Below are 11,147 nucleotides of genomic sequence, written 5' to 3'. Positions count from 1 at the left end.
TTTTTCCTATTATCTTTTTACTGTAATTTTACTGGTGTTAGCCGCCCTGAGCCTAGCTCTGGCCGGGGAGTGCAGGGCATAAATAAAATTTATTATTGTTGGTGTTGTTGCTCTTAAGAAACTGGAATGAAAGAGGCAAAAGACAAAATGCAGATAAATCTAGGGTCGTTTTATAAACTAATTTTCAGAAATCAGAAACTTTATAGCGGAAATACCATATGTAGCAGATATTCAAATCTTCTGTCACTCTCCTAAGCCTGTCAGTATTTGGTAAGCCTTTTTTAAACTCACACTGCCTTTGAGGCCCCAAACTCAAAGTGAATGAAACAAGTTAACCCGTTACAGAAAGGTAGCCGTGTTGGTCTGCCATAGTCAAAACAAAAAAAAAAATTTCTTTCCAGTAGCACCTTAAAGACCAACTAAGTTAGTTCTTGGTATGAGCTTTCGTGTGCATGCACACTGTGTATCTGACGAAGTGTGCATGCACACGAAAGCTCATACCAAGAACTAACTTAGTTGGTCTTTAAGGTGCTACTGGAAAGTTAACCCGAAAAGTCATCCATACTCTGCCCCACAAGCTTAAGATGCTATTGTACAAGTCTCTTAAACAAGAATTGAGTGGAGGAGTATATCACTATGCTCATAAGTAGGAGAATGCGGGGCCTACAAGTAAACTCTAGAGTCTTAGGAGCCAACTTCTAGGGGCCAAAGTCGCTTCACATACACCCTCAGTAAAATAATTGAGGGGCCAACCCTCTCCCAGAGGTGATGGGCATTGTCATTCAAAAGGTGTGCATGAGCCACGTCTTGCAACTGATTAATTGGGGCAGGGCTTACCTGCCTCCCCCCCATATTTTATTCAAGTTGGCACCCCTGCCTAGATTCCAGACCTTGTTAAAATCATTGTGCCATAAAATCATGTCCTCATTAATGATGAATTCTTTCCCATCATCTGCATCAGAATCAACCCATCCAATCTTCAATCGAAGGAAGGACCTGTTTGGGAACGTGACTATGTTCATGATGTCAAATCCCCCTCCCACTTCTCTTTGATCAGTAAAGGACACGGTTTCTCCAGCTGAGTTGTTAAATGAAATGTCCTGAAGAACAAGGTGCAGCTAATAGAAAGAGAAAATGGAGTTGAATGGGAAATAGCATAAATGAGATTTTGAATAAAATGCCATGGTTTACAGAAACATTTCTTCATGAAGCTTATTTAGGTATAGTAACTTAGCTTCAGTTAACAAAGAACATGTGTGAAATATCTGTGATTTTGACACAACAGATGGAGACTTTATTATGCATTGGAAGCCCTTTTTATTTATCTCTAATATTTCTTTCCGTTTATTTTCTCCTTTCCCTCTTTTCTTCTTTATTTCTTTTGAGGTCCTAGATTTGGGGCCCTTGTTAAGGTCCAGGGATTAACTATTCATAGGGTTGGTCATGGCAGGCCCTTGGCGGGAGACAGGGAAGCATTAGCCCCCCAAAATGAGAGATAGGGAGGAAATAGGAGGGATCTCAGGTGAGAGCTGTGAATTGCCTCTAGGAAAGGACTCGGTATTCTTCCTGTTTTCACTGTAGATTTTGTAGCTGTTATATTATTGTATGGTGAAAAACTCTAAGAAAAATATTATTTGGCAAAAAGAAGCACACAATTTAAGATGCAAAGATTAATTTTTTTCAGTGAATACAATTTGCAATGCCATTTAAACAGCACTTCTAAATCCTAATGTGATAAAGTCCTTTTTTTTAAAAAAAAACTTTTAACAATAAAAGAAATTAAAGACAGCCTAAATAAATACTATTACTACAGGTTGAAAGCAGCATAAGCTTGGGCATACTGAACTTGTTATGCCAAAACATAACAAAAAATTATGATTTTTTTTCCATAGAGCTGTTAGGCTGGTTTATATGTATTCTTTTATAAGTTGGTTTAATCATAGTTACTATGGACCAAATTTGCTCAATTCATTCAGATATTCTTAGCTACTGTAGTCTTAGGAGCTGTTTCTGAGTCTGAATTAAATTTCTTGATAATTTTCTAGAATACTATATTATAATCATAATCATCATTTATTTATATATACCCCAACCATCTGGCAAAGTCGCCCCATCCACTCTGGGAGGCTACTAACACATATTAAAATATAATCAAACATTAATAACTTCCCGATACAGGGCTGCCTTCAGATGACTTCTAAATAATAATAGTTTTATTAGATAACCAAGCAGAAATGTCTTAAGTTCCAGTGGTATATAATGTCATGCAGATAATGATAATATTTTTTCTCTTCATTCTCAGTACTTTACCTGCCAAGGCTCCAGATCCTGAAGTTTTAATCTTTCACTTTTTCCCATTGCTCTCTGCTTGGATCTAGGGGAGTAAATGTTATGCAAGGCATGAGCCACAGCATAGACACCATTATAGATGCTGTAGCTGTGACCAGTCATGCTCATTTCAAACAGAGACCTTGGAAGACTCTGCAACCTCTCCTCTCCAGAACACATGCCACTGAACTCCATTGGCACATCAAGATTTGGAAATACACAGTCAAATGCTTGCTCCCAGAAGACTTTGATGAAACCATCTCCTTGTGTCAAGGAAGGCTTTATGTTGTGAAGAAATTCCTTGAATGCTGGAATATTTTGTGAGTGGATTGTGAAGGAAAGGGAACCCTGGAAGAGCAGGACACCCCAAACCTTACTAAAACCCATAGTTATGAAATCAGTCTGTGCTGTAAAGATCCATACCTTTTTAAATGATGTGTTTTTCTTATTTGTAGGATCTGGCAGAAATATAATAATTCTCAGTGCTATAATTGCCAGAGATTCTCCATAAACAATAAATGTAGTGACTTTATTATTTCTGATTTGTGCATAGATATTCAAGGCTATATCGTGCATTTCGTCCACATTATCATAGTGGACTTGTTTTGGGATTTTTTGTGTGAAGGCTGAGCAAATTCCATTTTCAGAAAGCAATGGTTCGAGGATCTGCAAGAAATGTTCCCCACTGTTGTCATTCAGAGCAAAGAGTCCGATCCATGTCCATCCAAAATGCTTAAGCAAGCGGATAATCCCAAGAAACTGGTGTGCTTCATTGGGCACCATGCGATAAAAAGAAGGAACCTGTCTTGTATCACTCTCTGCTGAGGGATATGAACCATATGCAAACTGAAAGAAAATGTGAATATGATCTCAAATCGTATGGAAAACATTCTCTCTGTACCATTTGGCTTTTTATTCCACAAATTCTAAGCTTTCTTTTTTCTAATTGCACATTTTGATTTGAGCTGTGAGCAGTTCAATCTCACATCCCTAGATATAAAACAGAAAAGGCAATCTACAAGGAATATGGGATAAAGATGCAGGCTTGTATAGATCTAAATTTTAAATTAAGGATCATGACTAAGCTAGATGCATTAATTTTGATAAGTCTGTTCTGAGTAGAACTACTGGCTAGAATACTTCCCAATAGGTCTGCCCTGTGTAAAACAAACATGGAAGCAACCCATAGACGCAGGAAGAAAAAATTCTCATTCACCCCTTCATACATCTTACCTGTGGTATCCCCATATCCTCATTTATGCATCTTACCTGTGGTATCTTGTAGAGACCTAATGTGTCTGCCATATGGAAGGTGGTATCATGGCCAAGTCCCCCAATGGTGGATATGAGGGTTTTCTGGGTGTCACATTTGTAGTTGGGAACAAATGTCTTCATTTTGAAGAGGAGGTCAAGAGTCGTACGGTAGGTCATCCTTGCATCATAATAGCTGTCATAGATGTGGAAGCCAAGTGTGATATTGGGCAAGATGTTGGGATTCTCATTGACTTCTTTCACAGCAAATGCCAATGCAAGGACGTGCTGATAAAATTTAGGCACCATACTGCAAATAAAGTAAATTAGTTACAGATATGAACATACTACAATATTGGACATCTTCTGTTTCAAACTGAAATGAAAAGATTGCATTTGTAATTAACACATCTAAACTAATAAAATCCATACTGTCCAATGATCGGGGCATTACTGTTTTGCATGACACTTTCACACACCTGCTGTTCTTCTACTGCTTGCCATTTCCGTCACAGTTGATCAAGAAAAAAAATAAAATTCATCTGTTTCTCCTTAAGTAGGCGACAACTTCATTTAACTGAAAGCTGCAATGTTATACAGACTTACATGAAAGTCCCATTGAATTCAGATAGCTTTTTTTCTCAGTATACAGCTGCGGTTGGGGCAGGAAGGTTGCTTGCACATTAGAAGCAGTCATTGATCCTGCGGTGCATCAGATGGAAAGGGGAGTCAGGTGGCAATGGACTTACCTTCACACTGGAAGACACAGCCGGTGGCAAAATTAGTCTCCTATTTCTTTAGGTTTTCCAGCCCAATGTCAGCCTCTCTGGGCTAATACCCCATTCTGACAATCTCAGGTTTCCCTGTGCTATCTAACCTGAACTGTCTCAATCCCTGTCTGTCTCAACACAATTCAACCAATTTCCATATCCATCTGCATAGGATAACTTTCACCATGATGTAACTCCTCCCATGGAAGTTTTTCAGATCAGGAGCCATGAAAGAAATATTTAATGGAAAGACAAATATACTCATGAATGTCAGCGGCAATACAATTTACCTAAGCAATCATTTCAAGTCAACACACACTGAAACTTTAAAAGACCTAGAATATGTGGTAGTAAAATCTAATGCTCTTTCAAATGGCAAGGAAGCTTTGGGGATATTGAAGGATGGTGTATGGTTTTATGTTTTGAATTCATCTGTAATGTAACCTTATCTATTTATTTACATTTTCACCCTTCTCTTCCCCACTCCTCACAATAAGTATACTGCAGAACAATTGTAAATACACCTTTTTATTCAAATCATTTTTTGAGAGCTGGTAGGCTTTAATTTTTTTTTGAATTGAAATAACATTTTTTTCCAGGAAAATGTAGCTCCAACTGCAGCTTGAAAATGCCAGTGATAAAATTATCCCTCTCTTTAGGATTCATGTCTGTAAAACATGAGACAAAGGGAAAGGCAATTCAAAGGGGCAATGAAAAAGTCTTACTATGAAACATCAAACAGGTTCTTTGATGGGTGTTCCTTAAAGAAAACTTCATAGAAAACGTAATAGCTCTGAGAAGCAACTCCCCCAATGATGAGTTCACCTGGCTGGTACCACTCGTGTGGAACAGGAAAAGGATTATTCCTAGGGCAGCGGATAGAATTAGAGGTATTAGCAACAGGAGTTATTAGATTCAGCAACACCCATAGCAACACCATCCTGGCAGCCTAGCTTATGGTATACATTTAATTGAAAGGTTGCAAATACATTCCTTGAGAAGTAACAGAAATTATATTGTCCTAAACTGAACTGATAGAGCCCTTTCTGACTCTCACCTCTACACTAACTCTCCATAACATATGAGCTTATTTTTAAGTACTTTCAGGCTTGCTTGTTGATTGTTTTCTTCCGTTCAGGAAGCCATCTGGGGATTTGACCTGGTGAAGAAATTGCAGTGATTTGAGTAATTGCAGAATAGGAATATTATTTGCTTATTCAGATTTTAGAGTCTGAATAACACTTTTTTACTCACAATCATGCTGCTTAGATGAAAGAAAAAAATGGCAGAAGGATTTTTTCTCGGTGTGCTAAGAACAACAGGAAACTCTGAGTGAAGACACTGTCATCAGGATATAAAGTAGCAGTTCTAAATTTTGAGATTAGGACCACTTCTCTACTCCAGTTGTCTTCAAGGAAATGGGACTCAGCACTTCTCAATAAGATAAAGCTATAGTTTAAAAATTAATAGCACAATTCATTTGCAAGAAACAGCAGAAGGCAGTGCTTTTTTTCTGGGGGGATGCAGTGGTACGCATACCCCTATACATTTTGTGAATCTAACAGAAGAAGAAACTATTTTATTTTTTTCTAGCATGGTGAATCATCAGTTCCATTGCTACCCCCGATGGTAGCCTTTTGTCCATTTACTGTATTTATTTTCCCCGATTTGAACTATAAAATGGTGGTTTTCTTGAGTCAAAATGAGAGGACCCTAAACTGGGAGAAGGTATTGGTATATTGGGAGGGGTGGGAATTCATTTTCAGCCTGAGTAATGAATTATCTTCTTGCTAACCTTAAATAAGCTATATGCCATTGGTGAGTGGGACCAGAAATGAAAGAGCACAGAACACCTTATCTAAACCTTAACAGTGTATCATGTCTACTTTATACTCTCTCACACATTCCCATGGCTCTCTTCCCCATTCAGAGTTTCACGAGACATTATCAGAGTTCAAGGTCATGTTCTGGGTAAGCAGAATATGAAGTGGAGCATGGGAGGGATATCTAGCTGTTGGTGGTGTTATTATTTATGATAATGATTAATCATAATCATAGCCATAATACATCATGGATGTTGAACCCGCATTCAGCAAGATCGTGTGGTTCTCATTGATCTCTTTCACAGCAAATGCCAAGGCAAGTCTGTGCTGGTAGAATTTTGTCACCATACTGCAAATGAAGTTAATCAATTTACAGTTTCAGAGGAGAATTCTATAATGAATTAAATCAGCATATCAAAATCTTGTGCATTTCTGTCTCAAACTGTTTGCGATTTAAATGTCAATGTTTTATTCTTAATGGATGTCTCCAAGCGAAGAAGAAGAAGAAGAAGAAGAAGAAGAAGAAGAAGAAGAAGAAGATCAGGAAAATGTATGATTTACTAGGGAAAAAATGACAACCGCATATCAGTATGAGAAACACAGGACAAATTAGGGGAACACTCTAATACCCTGGCTGACCCACCACCAACCACAAGCTTTCATAAACAATGCAGTAGCAAAAGCAGTAACCATCAGATCATGAACTAACTTTGAAAAACATCCTAACAACAGAGAGACACAGCAAAGGAGCCATTACCTACAGTATATAAAATGCTACTCCAAAGGCTGGAGCCATAGGAAAATCAGCAGCCATGCCCACCTCCTGTGTGATGTCCGTAGCTGGTGCTTCCTGTGAAACTCATAACTTCATCGGGCGGGGGGGGGGGGAGAAAACTTGGGCCCCAGGTTATGGGTGCCCAATGGCACCTGTGACGTAATGTGACACCATAATGTTGTGACATCATGATGCCACAGTAACATACTGCAGTGGTGTTTCTGAGGCCTGGAATGACCTAGGATGTGATATCCAAGGTCTTGCAGAGCCTCAAAGTTCATGCCCGAGACCTCACAAGACCTTCAACATGACTTCCAGTTTGTACCGTGCCATGCACTGATGATGATGACTTGGGAGTCGCAATTGCAGCAGGAGCTGATTTCTATAAAGGCACACCAATATAGTCCTCCAGTCTTGCTCTTCATCTTCAGAGGAGGTGGGGTTTGACTGTGCATGCTTCCTCAAGGGTGGCAGGTGCCTTTCCTTTGCCCTTAGGGCCCAACTTACACTTGCCTTTACCTGTAGCCATGTCAAAAAAATGCACCCCACATCCAATAATAATTCTGACAACCCAACAATTCAAAGTGTTGGTGCTGACCTTTAAAGCCTAAGGTAGTTTAATAGTTTGCCCTCTGCTTTTGAATTCCTTAGGCTAGATCAGACATGTGGAACCTGAGAGCAGGGCCCAATATGTGTCCCCAGGCTTCTCTATGTGTCCATTAAGACTTTCTCTGGACTATGGCCATCCTAATGCCGCTTCAAGGCAGTTCTGCCTCGAGCTCTTCTTAATGATGGGAATATGTCCTGGAACTGTGACATTTACTCATGTGGATGGGGAAGGAAGGTATGTTTCGGTGAATAAAACTTTGACTTCTTTGTGGCTGGTACCCATAACACAAAATGCTGAAGCTCTGTACAGAATAGTTCATTTAAATGCCCAGAATCCACCATGGCAACCTGGATGGGTGTCAGTTAGTATGGATGTGAGGTAATGAGAGGGAATGAGGGGAGTTGATAGAGAAATGTAACATCTGTCGATATTTTTAAACAAATATTTGTAATAAATGAATTAAAAACATATTTCCTCCTAAAACAATTAATGTTCACATAAAACAGACCAAAAACATAGAGAGAGATTCACTAATTTTTCTTCTAATCAGTTACTCTCTGTTGTTCAGTTCAGGCCTTAGTATAATGATGTAACATTTAGGGACAAAGATATAGCCCAATAACCCAGCACTGGAAGCCAAGGTGGAGAAGATCTCCACAGACACCATGTCTTTCCTTTTGGTGCTCAGATAGGCTGGAAGAAAAGAAAGGCAAACACCTCAAAACAGCAACATGCTGAATGTAATGAACTTGGCTTCGTTAAAACTGTCGGGTAATTTGCAAGCAAGGAATGCCACAATGAAACTGGCGGCAGCCAGGAGGCCTATGTAACTTAGGACACAGTTAAACATGGTGACTGACCCTTCATTACATTGCACTATGATTTCTTTCTGAGAATCGGGGAGAGGTTGACAACCACAGCATACAGATGTCTGCTTGAATAAAGGAGAAAGAAAGAACAACAGAGTTGGTCAATCTTTTTCCTACCCACTTACCCAGGTTTTTGGCCACTAAAGCTATAACCACAGTGATGGTTTTGGCCAGCATGCAAGAAAGAGCCACTGAGAAAACAATACCAAAAGTTGATGATCGGAGAAGGCACATCACTTTCCTCTGATGGCTCCAGAAGAGAGATAGATTGCCAAAAGTGGTGAAGTCATTGGCCACTACAGAACTGAACTACAGTGGTACCTCGGGTTAAGAACTTAATTCGTTCTGGAGGTCCATTCTTAACCTGAAACTGTTCTTAACCTGAGGTACCACTTTAGCTAATGGATACCTGCTGAAAACCTATATGTTTTGTGGGCATACCCAGACATTTGATTTGTTCTGTTCTTAAATTTGTGTGATCTATATTGCCCTGCTCAGGGTAAAAATATAAAGACTGCCTTTAAGGCATCGAAATCATTGTTCAGTGATTGAAGTACCATTTTAGATTAACCCAGTAAGAGCCACAACATTGTAGGGAGTATATACTCGTCCGTATTATCCTACAAAGTAGTTAGGAGTCTCAGTCCCTTAATCTTAGGCAATCAATTTATTTACTTAAGTAAATGTAGTTCAGCATTTCTGAAGAGAATGATATAAAATTACTCAATCCCATGAAAGAAATATATATTAATAAGTCAATACAATTGAAGTAATTCATTTGAAAGTGATTCATTCAATAAAATTGAAGTAATTCATCTCACACTGTCCAATGCATTTCCCTATTTCTTGCTTACCCATAAAAACTTAATTTTTATAATTGGGTATGTAGTGCTAGGGCAGAGATTAGAACGTGTTCCACAGCAGTCAGCCTGATTGCTCTTCCTCCTATCCCTTTTGAGCCAAAGGTTGATAAGTGGTTGGGGCCACCAACCTGTCACTCACTGAATGCCAAAATGCAATGAGTCCTTTAAAGGCACATCTACAAGCAGGCTTGCTATAGAAGGTGGAAGACATTTATCCTGCAAAAATGGAGTCCCTCATCTGTTTTTGTAGCAGTTTCAATGAAATCTGCCTCCCCCTCATAAGCAACGTGGGCTCCCGTTACCCATCATCATCATCTTATTTGAATGCCAATCCCCCTCCCACAAACTAACAAAAGTGGCTTAACCCAATAGTAAAAGAACATGGGTAGGCAACCTAAGGCCTGGGGGCCAGATCTGGCCCAATTTCCTTCTAAATCCGGCCCGCGGATGGTCTGGGAATCAGCGTGTTTTTAAATGAGTAGAATGTGTCCTTTTATTTCAAATGCATCTCTGGGTTATTTGTGGGGCATAGGAATTTGTTCATTTATTTATTTTTCTGAAATATAGTCTGTGCCCCCCCCCCCCCGCCAAGGTCTGAGGGACCGTGGACCAGCCCCCTGCTGAAAAAGTTTGCTGACCCCTGTAAAGGAACATATCCCCCCGTCACAAAAATAAAGTAACAAAACAATGTGATAGCAAATATAAAATATACCCCCCCCCAAAAAAAACCATCAGAGTACTATAGATGCAACAAAAACTACATGATCAACATTACACTTCCTGGCAACAGCAAACTTAAGAAGGGAACGCAATGGTTTCACATGATCCCAGAAACAGCTGCCCCATGATCTTTCTTGCATTCTTTTCCTGCAGCAGGTTATTATCAGATATTCAAAAGTATTCACTGGAATAAATGAGAACATTGCTCCAGGGAAAACTTCCTTCAGCAAGGAAAGAACTGGGAACTCACTTTAACCTCCTGATTGTGTCTTTGTGCCTGTGAGGCAGGTGGATGTGGTTTGTTGGGATTGATCTGCCAGTAAGAATCTTAGTTGGGCAAAATTGAATCCACCAGCCAGATTCCTCACCCCTGAGCTAAGCTAAGAGAGCATTATAACCTGCTTTTAAATCCATAAACTTAAACTTTCCAGTATGTGTTTTACTTCCTACTAGAGGCAACCACTTTTATACTAAAACCCTTAACATATAACATTGCAACAGAATAAAAAAATAAGGTACAATTTACATCTTTCTCTTTATTAGTTGCTCCCTTTTGTTCAGCTCAGGCTTCAGAACAATGATGTAGCATTTAGGGGCAAATATGCAGCCCAACAATCCAGCACTGGAGGACAAGATGGAGAAGATCTCCACCACCACCATGGATTTCCCTTTGGTGCTCAGGTAGGTTGGAACAAAAGACAACCAAACACTGCAAAACAGCAACATACTGAAGGTAATGAATTTGGCTTCATTAAAACTGTCTGGTAGTTTGCGAGCTGCAAATGCCACAATGAAGCTGGCAATGGCCAGGAGGCCCATGTAGCCCAAGACACAGTAAAACATGGTCACTGAGCCTTCATTACATTGCACAATGCTTTCTTCCATTACCGAGTGCATGTCTAGATCAGGGAATGGGGGAGAGGTCATCAACCACCCAGTACAAATAATCACTTGAACGAGGGAGCAGGATAGGATAACAGAATTGGTCAGTCTTTTCCCCATCCACTTCCTCATACTGGACCCAGGCTTGGTGGCCATGAAAGCTGCAACTACAGTGATGGTTTTGGCCAACACACAAGAAACAGCCACGGAGAAGATGATGCCAAAAGTTGGTTGTCGAAGAAGACAGGTCACTTTG

The sequence above is a fragment of the Podarcis filfolensis genome (assembly GCF_964270895.1).
Source record: "Podarcis filfolensis genome assembly, chromosome: 13".
NCBI lineage: Eukaryota > Metazoa > Chordata > Lepidosauria > Squamata > Lacertidae > Podarcis > Podarcis filfolensis.
Note: the sequence above shows the minus strand (reverse complement) of the source record.